We start from the raw sequence: 13,439 nt of genomic DNA, 5'->3' as shown, positions 1-13,439 counted from the left end.
TTCAACCATAATCCGAGGCAGTGAAATTTCTTCTAAACTATTAGCAGTGCTTTCTTAAATAGATACAAGTACATTTTTTTTTACAGAATAATGTAAGACTATAATTATTTTCTCAACATTTTACTTTAATTATAATTACTTTCATTATTTAAAACCTTCCTAGTTTGAGAAATGTAAACTAAGGAATAATACATTCATTTGCTAAATTATTTCTCCCTGACTGAGATAACAGCCATGCAGCTAACCTGGTACAGTTTAAAATCAGCCGAATTTGTAGTAGCCAGCCCTCACTGTGACATTTGTGGAATGATGGGCATGGGAAAGTTACCCAATCTCAAGAAGAATCAACTTCCTCTTTTAAAAAAACAAAAAAGTGGAGGGATGATCACAATACCTAAACGTGCAAGCTAATATATGTAGCAGAACACAGGGTGATCCACAGAGCATTATTTACCTATGATTCTAGAATTCCAGCAAAATGACGAAAACATGGAAGGTGCACGGGATGGGGTTCCAGAGCCCCTGCTGAGATCATGATTCCTGTCTATATCAGCAGAGAGAAGACCCTTCCTCTTCAGGAGGCTGCCCAACCACTTCTGTGGGCTGGGTCTGCATTAAAGATCTGGGATTTCTATGCTTTCTCTCTGCAGCAGATAATAACCATACTGAATGCTCACTGAGAGAAAAAAAATATATGAAGTCTAAATTTAAAACCATCCAAAGTAACTATTGCTGCTTTTAAGTATGTATTTCCATTTTTCCTAGAACTACACACTGTTTTCTTTTTTTTTTTAATTAGTATGATCATTATAGTGTTCACTTACTATATCACGCACATTTTCACATTTGCTCAAATATTCTCTTAAAATATGATGGTTAATAACTGTGTAATATGTCTTACTATAATAGTTCCAATATCCATTTGAATACTCTATTATTGGATATTTAGTTTCTTGTTTGGCTATTATAAGAAGTTTTTAAATGAGTATTTTGTACACAGATCTCTGATTGCATCTTTAATTATTTTGTTAGAAGTCATTTCTAGGAGTGAGATTAGTGGGTCAAGGGAAGGAAGGTTTTCAAATCTCATGATCTATATTGCCCCCTACTACTTTTCAGAAATGTTGCCAATTTAAACTTCATCACCCTCCCTCCTACCTAAGAAGGAATCTTGGTGTATACAACACCAAAGTCTTAATTATTATTTAGTTAAAACTTTGCCTGAAAGGGGTACCTGGGTGGCTCAGTAGGTCAAGCGTCAGACTCTTGACTTCAGCTCAGGTCACTATCTCACCATTTTTATGTTCGAGCCCCACATCAGGCTCTCTGCTGACAGCCTGGAGCCTGCTTGGGATTTATCTGGCCCTTTCTCTCTGCCCCTCCCACACTCATGTTCATTCTCTCTCTCTCAAAATAAATAAACTTTTAAAAGAATAAAAATTTGCCTTATGAATAAGCCCTAAGGAAATTCCTTTGAAATTTGCTATCTCTGATTACTATTGAGTTCGCTCCTGTCATTTCATGACACTGTAGTCAGTGTCTATTGTAGTTTTCTGCATATTGCCTCTGCTCCTTTTTCCAATGCAGCACCAATATTTGTTTTCAGTGATTTTTAGTCACACTGTGTATTTTGGAAATAAACCATTTACTACATTAGCTAGACAAGTGTTCCCAGAACAAAATCTGCCTCTAAATTTTGTTTAGTTTAAATAATAATTTCTGTTCTGATACATTCTTTTCCTAAAAATATTTTTGAACACTGTATTATTATTTTTTAAAACATTCAGAAAAGTTGAAAGCTTTATATAATGAATACCTAATACCTACAACCTACACTTTAAAATCAATTTTTAGATTTGTTTTATCACATATATATAGCTAGTGGAAATAGGTTTAACTATTTATACTCTATTATTTTATAGTATCCCTTCTTGGAATTTAACCTAATGAAATAAATCACTAAACCCTAAGTGCCATTAAAAAGTAGATGTTTTTCTTCTATATATATATATATATATATATATATATATATATATATATATATATATTTTTTTTTTTTTTAATTGTATCCACAGCATTTAGAACAGGGCTCATCATATTGCGGCCTTCCCTGGATATTTGACTGAATGACTTTCCAAGTGGGGAGAAACTTTTCCTGCTCTAGGTCAATAAAAAAGATTCTTTTTTTTACTGTGTTCTGGCCCTATGAGAATAAAATCTGTTCTGTGTAAAGCAGCAAAAAATATTCTAAGAGCCAGTCAGATATAACTGGCTTGTTTAATCAGCGTGCTAAATGGCTGAAAAAGTATGCTCAAAATATTAGAAACATCAACTATCTTTTATCTACAAATAAGCAAAGGACCTGTGGATAAATTATCATAAATTCTAGAAAATGGTTTGCAGCATTTAATGACAGCATCTCATATCTGGGAGGGAATTAGAATTCAAAACATTTTCACTTCCTTCCAGAAGATGATGAGCTAATGCCGAAATGCCTGTGAAGACAGAAGAACAAAAGAAAACGTTGCAGGCTAAAGTATCTGACAAGAATGGGGAAAGTGTGCCATGGATTGCAGAATTTATCTCATTGAGATGGGAACAGAAAACTGATGCATGATACTTCAAAAGAGAAAAAAAGTCTGTCATGAATCTTCTGAGTCTAGAGAGCCCGGGTGAGCAGAAATGTAGAAACAAGCTAATTACTGCCTGTCTTTTACTCCCTTAGTTAGGAACAACAGGAGGAAAGGAGCCATACAATATTTTTGACATTCTGTATTGAAAAAAAATACTTTTATTGTCCCTTTTCTCAGGAGTCTTGGAGCAAAGGTAACTCTGCCATGTGGTTGCAGTTAGAATCACTCGGGAAGCTTTTTTTTTTTTTTTTTTTTTTAACGTTTATTTATTTTTGAGACAGAGAGAGACAGAGCATGAACGGGGGAGGGGCAGAGAGAGAGGGAGACACAGAATCGGAAGCAGGCTCCAGGCTCCAAGCCATCAGCCCAGAGCCCGACGCGGGGCTCGAACTCACAGACTCACAGACCGTGAGATCGTGACCTGAGGTGAAGTCGGACGCTTAACTGACTGAGCCATCCAGGCGCCCCACTCGGGAAGCTTCTTAAAAAAGTCTAATGGCCAGATCCTATGTCAGACCAATGAAACCAGAATCTCTGCAGGCTTGGGGGTAGGACCAAGGGAGGCAGGTATATACAAATTTCTCCAAGTTATCTTGATGCCCAGCTAGGATTGCAAAATATTGGATGAAAGAACACAGCAAAGAAGGTGCGGAAGAGTCAAATCTGTATATAAAGGGCTAAGCTCCCTTCCAGGGTTTGCTCCTCCATGAAGATGACCATCTCATAGGGGCTAAGACAAGAAAAGGATTTCCAATGTTACCAGATTTCAGCCGCCTCTCACCTAAATGTCCGTGCGCACAGTGCTTTCTGTGGAAAATGCTGGGGGAGCTCTCAGCAGGGATGGCATTTTCCATGTGTACCTACTATAGTATATACTTTATGCTAACATGTATTTAAGAAATATCTGCTTTACATGGAACAAAATAAACCAAAACCAGAAATGAACTCACAGAGACTCCAGGTAATACTGGTCCCTAACTTCTCTGCTTTAGATGTCCTGAGGGAAAATAAAACCCAGTATCTTGTGGTTGCCCTGAAAGAGCAGATTTTAGTTTGGGGCGGGGGGAGGAAACTTTTTTTTTTTTTTTACTTTTTTAAATGTATCACTTTTTTTTGTAAGTACTTTACAAATTATCTCCACTTTATAGACAAGGATTTTTTTTTTTTTTAAGAAAAGGAAACTTTTAAAAATAGAGGTAGGATTTGAATCTACCTTGTGCCCTTATAATTCCTATTTTCCATATTTGCTCAGCCATTCACCCATTTTTGACACTTAGAGCATTTCTAATCTTCAACCAAGATAAAACTGGTGAATAGTTTCATGTCTGTATTTTCTCCTCCATAGTTAGACTTATTCTTTCGGAATAAAATCTTGGAAGTGTGTTGCCAGAGAAGTTGCATATCTTTACGATATTCTACATATATTGGGAAATTGCTTGCCAATGGGGTTTGTAAAGTTGACAATGCCTCCCAAAATATATGATGGAAAAATCTCAAGAGTATTCATTTATTTCCAATGTAATAGGTGAAAATGATATTTAATCTCATTACCTAATTTCCATTTGGTTTATTGATAAATTGGTACATTTTCTCATATGTTTTGGGGGGTGATTTATATATTGGAAACTTGATATATAAACTTTGATATGATTTTCTTTGTAGAATTTTTCATAGTTAAAACGAATATTTTTGTAGCATTATGTTTAATGCTTGTCTCTCCTACTAGATGGTAAGCCCCTTGAGGGAAGATGTCATACTTGTTATATTCAATGTTGACTTCTGGTGCCTAGCATCATGTCTGGTATATAATATATATTAAAGTTATTCATAAATAGAAATATTTATTTACCCTCCACATCTACTAGAAGAATCTATACAGTCTATTACATTGTTGTTAATGTTGTCTTATGGTGTTTATTTTATTGTTGTTTTTATGGTTTAGGATAGTGCAAAGGCAGGCACTGACCATCACAAAGTAATGTATTACGGATGGAATTAACACTGGAGAATCAGAGAAGAAAAAAATAATGCAGTTATTTTGCAGTTATCATAATAATGGGAATGATCTAGGAAACCTTCCTAGAAGAGATGGATTTCTTTACTACCAAAACCTTTGCATATGAAGGAGAGAGTTTTATGGTACTCGTTTTGTTGGGGGTCCTGCTAATAACCTTTAATAAGAGGTAATGGACCCAAGTGAAACAAACTGCACTCTCTAGGTTGTAATGAACTTCTAATCAGCTCAATTAACATGATGGTTTTAATTTGTAACACAACTAATGGTTTAGAGTCTGATTTCTTGGAGACCCACTTGCCTCTAAGATGTGACACAACAATGAAGAACAGCTAAAGCGCTCTGGGAGTGTCTAAATACTGTATTTACTCATTGTATTTCCAGTCCCTTCCTTTCCCACAATTATAAAGAGAAAATTAAAAAATATTTTTCCTCCACAGAAATAATCCTGGCAAGCCACTTTTGTTAGAACAACAACCAAGAGGAGATTTGGAGTGACTTTTTATCGTTTTCTTAACACCAGTCCAGTGAAGAACCCAACTGGTGGTAGTATGCATCCAGGCCAATGTTCCAAACTATTTGAGGTTGCCCTTTTCTGTGGAAATAAATATTATGATTATTTTAAAAATCCTAAAGGAAACTATGATGCGTATGTCTGAGGCAAACCATTCTTGTCACACCCTGCTGGTTCCCATGAGCTGAGAAGCATCAGAATAAATTGCCCATTGTCACTGACTGTGGAAAGTCTGATTAGCTCTCTAGCAATTTGATCTATAGAAATAGCCCTTCCTTCCTATCTCAGCACCCTCTCTTGGAAACAGCAGCTTGCTGTTCTGTTCAGACTCCACTGTAATTTTTTTTTCAACCAATTCCCATGGGATTCTGATGCTTTTGAATAAGTAAAGGCACCAAAGATTTTCAAAAAGAACTACTGAACCTGACAGGGGCTTCTTGACTATCAGACCTGAAGCTATCAGACCTGAAGTGAGAATTCCCCTTTGACCTTTCAGAACAATTGTAAATTATTTCCCTTTCCTTCTTCTTTCCTTCCTTTCTCCTTCCCTTCTTTCTTAGCCCATTAGCATATATTTTCAACAAGTCCATGCAAATAAAATGAAAGCAAAATTGGGAACCACCACCAATAATTTCAGTATTTTGGCAAAGCATTTCATATATTAGTGATTAATAAACCATATATTTCACAATGCCCAAAAGTTACATATGATACCAATGTTTATTCAATTGATTCTAAAAGAATTATTAAAAACAATTTCTAATCTTTGGGAACTTCACTATCCAATATAGTAGCTACTGGCCAAATGTTGCCATTTAGCACTTGAAATATAGCTAAACCAAACTGAGTTGTACTATAAGTCCAAAATGGGGTTTTCTAAGTGTAAAACTGTAAGTGTAACTGTGAGTGTAAAAGTGGGTTTTGAGGACTTGCTATGGAAAACATGTGAAATATCTCACTATTTTTGTACTGACTGCATGTTGAAATGGTAATAGTTTCTATAAATATTCAAATAAAATATGTAATAAAATTAATTTTACCTATTTATTTTTCCCTTTTTAGAAAGGTGGCTACCAGAGAAATTTAAAATTGAATATATGAAAACTGCATCATACTCAGAGTGGCCCGCACTGGGGTGCAAACACTTAGGATCCAGCACTGCTGGAGTTGACCACTAACAGTTGACCACTGTGTGAGTACAACACAGCCCTGTGTCTTGCCTCCCCCAGATGTCCAGACCTCTGCACAGCAGCAGCAGGACAAGAGAGAATTATGCAGATAAACACCTGCTGGTCAATTCAAAAGTCCGACCCTTAAGGGGAGAACACTAGACTAAGGGGGTAAGTCTCTCATTCCCCATTGTCCTACTGCCCCAGTCCTAGTTCATATCATCTCTTCCACAGCCAACATCTGAGACTCCAGGGGCAACTGACTTGTCATAGTTGGAGCCCCAACTCTTCCATCTTTAATCTCTACTCTTTGACCGACAACCTTTTCTGGAAGGGGCTTCAAGTAGGAATTTTGGTAGTATTCTTAGAATTTTTAAAAAGAGAAATCTTCAATAGTTATTGATAACTTATGCAAGTATGGTTGAATATGAATTTAGTGTTATTTGAAAGTCTTTGCCATTGGGAAAACAAATCTTCAAACAACACTTCATCAAAGTGAGATTCTGATGTAGCAGAAACAACTCTAAGTTACTTACAATGCATATTACAGGGCCCTACCACCAGGAATAATGATTAATAGACCACAACCGAGAAAAAGGAATCTCAATTTAAACATCTTTACAGTTATTCCTATAAATAAAATATGTGATGCAAATCACCTCTTGAAGCTATTATTTTTTTAAATTATTCTGTTTTTAAATATTACTTATACATTTAAAATTCTTTATTTCTTTTTTTTTAATTTTTATTTATTTTTGGAGAGAGAGAGACAGAGTGCAAGCGGGAGAAGGGCAAGAGAGAGAGGGAGAGGCTCTGAGCTGTCAGCACAGAACCCAATGCGGGGATTGAATCCATGAACTCTGAGATCACGACCTGAGTCAAAGTCAGATACTTAACCAACCGAGCCACCCAGGCACCTCTAAAATTATTCAATAAAAAGTACTTAATACCTATGTTATTCTATTATTTTTCTGATTATAAATCCTTAAAATATTCCATAATATTTTCTGCAGATATAAATTCTTAAGTTTAGAAAGATTGATTTTTTTGAATCCCAAAAATTAACCAGTCCCTGGAAATATAGTCAATAGGAATTTCTTGGAATTTCTTGGACTTATACCATGTAAACTGCCACCCATCTTGTCTACCTACAGGTATACTGAGGAGAGAAAGACTTAAAAAAAAAAAATCAGTGGTTATGTGGAATGAAAAGTGAAATACTTCAGACAGCAAAATATGTCATTACTGCGCACGCAAATCCTAGTTAACCTGGAGCCATGTCATGTGACACAAGGAAGCAATAGTCCATCAGCTTTAGCTTGTCTGCATTCTGGTTTGGGCTCATCCACTAACAGTGATGTGGGCACCTGTGGCCTCAGCTAAAAATTAGAGCTGGTAGACAAGATGAGTCAAGACATCCTTTGGGTTCTGACAGTCCAGGATTTTAATCTATACTAGCAAGGCTATGGGCCTGTCAGGAGAGAATCAAGACCGGATTGTTTGGGCAAGATTTAGAGCATCTCAGAGACAAATTTGTGTGTGGTCACCTTATGGAACAACAAGAAATACTGTAGGTAGAACTGTGAGGTTTCTAGAACACTACAGCTGCTGCAGAGTAAGGATGAACTGTGGGTCTTGGAAAGGTGACAAGGCAGCTATGTTATGACTGAGGATGAGGCCACTGAGAGGAGGTTTCTAAGCTGGGCTGGCTGGATTGGGGAGAAGACATGAGGGCAGGGTCTCTCCCTGGACCATCACAAGGCAGACTGCTCCTCATGAGGACCACCATTTACACAGCACAGAAACAGGGAGACATGTGTGACATACCTTTACATCTCCGTGGGAGAGTACCTTTTATGTTTTTTATTATTTTCAAAAGAAAACATCAGAAAAGCTGGTCAAACCAGCTGTCTTCTGAGGAAACAATCAGAGTTCAGGGAGCAAGGATGGCAGTGAAGAAGGAAAAGTCAGAGGGTGAGGTACTTGTCTCCCAATACAAATTGTGTGAAGTTTCTCAAAACTTACATTATAAATAAATGATATTGTACTAATGCTTTTCTTTTTTCTGCCTTCTCTGTTGGCTCACCATGAGACTTCAGTATCACTGTTCCTCAGCCTTCTGCCGTGCTGTTTCTCTCCTCTGGCTGTCCAGGTTCAGAATAAAAGATCTGGCCTACATGGTAAATCCTGCCAGATGCAAAGGCAAGGACTGTTATGTTAGTGGAATATTTAATAAACCTCAAAGCTCACTGGCCAAGTTCCCGGAAGATCAGTTTCATTCCTGAAATCTCTTTTTACCTTGATCCCAGCTAATTATATTTTTCAACTAAATAGTGTGGACCCATATCCTATGCAGTCTCCTCACCGTATAAGGATATACCTCACCTCTGAAAGCTTCTAATTTATATGTATTACTCCTTTCTGAAGTATTCTTGAGAAACCTGTCTTCTCTCATGTTTGAATTCAACAATAGTACTAAAATAACTAACTTCTATAGATTGCTTCCTGCAGTCAAAGCACTCCTCAAAGTGCTTCACGTTGTTTATTTACTCATTAATCCTTATAATTGTAGGTAGTATTATCATCCCATTTTACAAATAAGGAATCAGACATCAAGAGACATTAAGTGACTCATCCAGAGTCACACAAAGACTAAATGGCTGAGTCACTCCATGAAATGTTACTCTTGCACACAAATATAAAAGTCCACGATGGTGCCATGTAACAGGTATTTGACATGGAAGAGAGAGAATGGGCTTTGAAGGCAGAGGGACATGGCTTCAAATAAAAATTCAGCCATATACTTTGAGGCCGAACCTTTTTTTTTTCCTTTTCACTCCATATATATATATATATATATATATATATATATACACACACACACATATATAGTCATATATATAGTTATATATATATATACACATATATATACTTATGCTTATATATGTATATATATACTTAAATATATATTTATATATTTACATATATATATTTATATATACTTATATACTTATATAAATACTTATATATGTATATATGCGTATATATTTATATAAATAAATATAAATATAATATAAATATATATATATGTATATATAATATATAAATATATAAAAGATATATAAATATATATACATATATACATATATATGAATATACATATATTTACATATATACGTATATATATTTATGTATATATACATATATATATTTATATATATATACGTATATATATTTATATATGTATACTTCTAAATATATTTATATATGTATACTTCTATATATATTTATATATACATATATATTTATACATACATATATATTTATATATATTCTATATATATTTATATATGTATGTATAAATATATATGTTTATATATACTTATATATATTTATATACATATACTTAAGCATATATATAAACATTTATTCATTTTTGAGAGACAGAGAGGGACAGAGCATGAGTGGGGGAGAGGCAGAGAGAGAAGGAAACACAGAATCCAAAGCAGGCTCCAGGCTCTGAGCTGTCAGCACAGAGCCCAACACGAGGCTCGAAATCAGACTGCAAGATGATGACCTGAGCTGAAATTGGATACTTAACTGACTGCGCCACCCAGGCACCCTTCTTTTCATTTCTAACAATGGACCTAATTCTTAAAAATGTAATGTGAGGGTCAAAACTAAGGTATGAGAGGTATCTGGTACACTGTAGTTGTTGACGTTATCATTATTTTTTCAAGTTTATTTATTATGCGAGGGACAGAGAAGGCATGAGTGGAGGAGGGGCAGAAAGAGAGGGAAAGGGAGAGAATCCCAAGCAGGGCCCATACCTTTAGCACCTAGCCCAATGTGGGGCTCAAACCCACGAAGCATGAAATCATCATCTGCCTGAGCCAAAACTAAGTCAGCAGCTTTACTGACCAAGCCACCCAGGCGCCCCTTTGTTGATGTTATTATTAAAATTAGTGAACTATCTAAAACTATTGGTCCCTATTTTTCTTTCTACTGCAAGGAGGTTTCGGCCATTCCCCCTCTCCACGAATGTGTGGTGAGGCAGCATCCTGGATAGGTGCAAGCAGTGGGAAGGGGCCATGCCAGGGCACAGCCTATGTCTGAGATTCCCAAGACAAGCTTTGTTCGCTGCATGGAAGAATGGCTGGTTAAGTTAATCCCAGGGTTGCATTCTCAGTAATGATACATCTCGGGCCATCGATCCATGGCTTTATTTTCAAGCTTATTTAAGCAGGAGCTATAAAAAGCAGAGCATAACACACATGCAATATGGAATTGAGTCTCACCTTCTCACTCCACTAATTCTCTCAGATAGCTACTTATTTGTTCTTATTTTAGGAAGCAGAACCCAATAAATTAACAGGTTTGGGACATTTTTTAGGGTTATAATTTTCCACATAATGATAAAAATGGTTCTGTGTAGAAAAGCCATCTTGCTAGTGAGAACCCAGAGCGTTTTCTGGAATAGCATACCGGAAAGAGAAATCAGCATTTCTCCTTGAGGCAATTCCCTGTGACATTATAGCAGCTGTGCATTTTCTAGAAATAGTAAAATACACCTTTGCAAAAGTAGAAATGGTTTTAGTTTTCTTTTATCAATCAATAGGCTGTAGGATTAAATGTATAAGGCCTATGCAATGTGAGGGGAATTATCAACATAATTTGCTATAAGGAACAAGGGAAACTAAAACCTTCGCCATAAAGGAAAGCCTCTTTCCTTCTTCCTCTTCCCTCCACAGAGCTGCTGCAGTAAGCAAGAATGGCAGTGTGTGTCTGGGCATCCAGGATGGGAGGTGGGGCCCATGTGCTGGCCCAAGTGCATGGAGAACTAGGAGAACTGTGTTTTCTTCTTCTCACACCTGCCTTAGATATTCCAGGAGCTTTCATGCAATTAATTTAAGCTCGAGGAACCCTATTTTCTTCTTTGGTTGAAGGTGGGGGGAGATGCACTATAGCAATTTCCCCAGAAAATATTATCTTATTTTTGAATTAAAAAAAAAAAAGCTTTGTATAAAAACGGTAAGGTTTATAATGTAAATTTTAAGTACATTTGAAAGGAAAAAAATCTAAAATAGTAGAGCTTCAAATAAATTGATTTCTTGAGTTCCACAACACAGGACTAAGTTATTGGTTCTAAATTTTAAGACAAAGTTCTTAAAGTAGGTTGTTGGTGACAAAAACAAAAACAAAAAAAAAAACAAAAAAAAATCTCTTGAGTAGGATTTCAGCTATATGACATATCAAGCTGGCACTTGTGAAAGCCTGGGTGAATCAGATCCTAGAACACTTGCCTGTTCATAGTAATTCCTACACAGCTTATGAGGGTTTTCGACTGTACACATTATGTGAAATGCATATTTTAAGAGCTTTACAGAAGTCAGGAGAATTGGCTTCTGTTTCTCTGTATTTAACATTCTAAAAGTTCTTACACTGGAAATAGTCTGAGAAATCTCTTTGGAACTATATTTCTCAACTTCTAAATTTTTTTCTGTGTATTTATTTTTGAGAGAGAGACAGAGAGAGAGAGAGAGAGAGAGAGAATATGAATGAGTGGGGGAGGGGCAGAGAGAGAGAGAGGGCAACACAGAATCTGAAGCAGGTTCCAGGCTCCAAGCTGTCAGCACATAGGCTGGCATGGGGCTCAAACTCACAAACCACGAGATCATCACTTGGACCGAAGTCCGACACTTAACCGACTGAGCCCCCCAGGCGGCCTCAATTTCTAAATAATCAAGACTATCATCAGCCAACTCTAAGTTTTATATTCCTTCATGCAAGTTTAAAAACATACATGTATGCTATTGAAACTGATTTTTTTTCCCCAAAATTCATTTAATGAACCAATATGTTTGTTTCTAAAAGAAAAATAATGTTTATTTCCAGGATTTTGGCAGAAACAAATGTTTGCTTTGGGGCTGTTCAGACAGTCAAATGTTTTCAAGTGTTCTTGTTTCTTTATATTGGGGGAGCACCCCCTGGTGGATAATTGTGAAAATGTTTGCCACGTGTTTTGACTTGCATTCAATAGGCAGATGCATTTTAAAAATATTATGTTTACACAAAGCACACCTCAAGCCATGTTTTCCAAAGTTAATGTCTTCAAAAATCCCTTCACTTCCTCCTAATCATCACAATACTTCGAATGTGCTCCTTTGCTTTAAATGCTGCAGAGAAGCAGTTGGGGATGTTGTAGTCCCTGAGTAACTGCAAAGGATTGACTTATCCTTATTGCTTATCATAGCTATTATGGGTTGAATTATATCTCCCCAAAATTCCTATGGTAAAGTCCAAATCTCCAGTACCTGAGAATGTTAACTTATTTTGAAATAGGGTGAATGCACATGTAATCATTTACGATGAGGTGATACTGGAGTAGGGTGGGCTTCTAATCCATTATGACTGGTGGCTACAGAAAGGAGAAATTTGGACACACACACACACACACAGGGTGAACGCCATGCAAACATGAAAACAGAAATTGGCATGACCCATCTATCTATAAGCCAAAGATTATCAGAGACGTCCAGAAAACTATGAGAAGCTAGGAAAGAGATATGAAACAAATTCTCCCTTGGTGCCCTCAGAAGAAACCAATCCTGCTAACACGTTGATTTGGAATTTTAGCCTCCAGAATGGTGAGATAATACTTTTTTTGTTATTTAAGCCATCAATTTTTGGTATTCTGTTATGGCAACCCTAGCAAGCTAATCTTCCTTTGAACGCAACTGTTGGGACTCCTCTCCCCATACCACCTCTCCGAATATAATCAGTTTGAATCGTCTAACTCCTTCCCATGGATCCCTGGCTATCTGTCCTTGAAAACACTGAAGACAGAGATAGAAGGCTAATGACAAACCAGGCGCTGGGCAATATCACCAATCTCCCAAGTCCTAAGTGGCTCTTCCTAAAACCATGGCTTAGCAATAATTATGTAGAGTCAAAATTATTTAATAGCAAAAAAACCAAGAGCTCCTTATACTTATGTTCCTAATAAGATGGGTATGGTTATTCCAACAGGCAAACAAAATAAAACAGAATAATGGTGACAGATAAGTCACCTGGAATAGCTGTACTGGTTGGAGTTTCCTTGAAAATTA

The 13,439-nt window shown here is 36.4% G+C and overlaps 1 long non-coding RNA gene across 1 annotated transcript; it reads left to right on the top strand.

Moving 5' to 3' along the window:
• Positions 1-541: 541 nt before the first annotated feature.
• LOC131512515 (uncharacterized) lies at positions 542-6,311 on the top strand. Its single transcript, XR_009262163.1, has 4 exons — positions 542-742; positions 2,470-2,672; positions 5,088-5,231; positions 6,224-6,311. It is a non-coding gene; the product is annotated as an uncharacterized LOC131512515 (long non-coding RNA).
• Positions 6,312-13,439: the final 7,128 nt, after the last annotated feature.

This window comes from Neofelis nebulosa, chromosome 5, assembly GCF_028018385.1.
Source record: "Neofelis nebulosa isolate mNeoNeb1 chromosome 5, mNeoNeb1.pri, whole genome shotgun sequence".
NCBI classification, from domain to species: Eukaryota; Metazoa; Chordata; class Mammalia; order Carnivora; family Felidae; genus Neofelis; species Neofelis nebulosa.
Note: the sequence above shows the minus strand (reverse complement) of the source record. Positions and strands in the feature narration are given on the sequence as shown.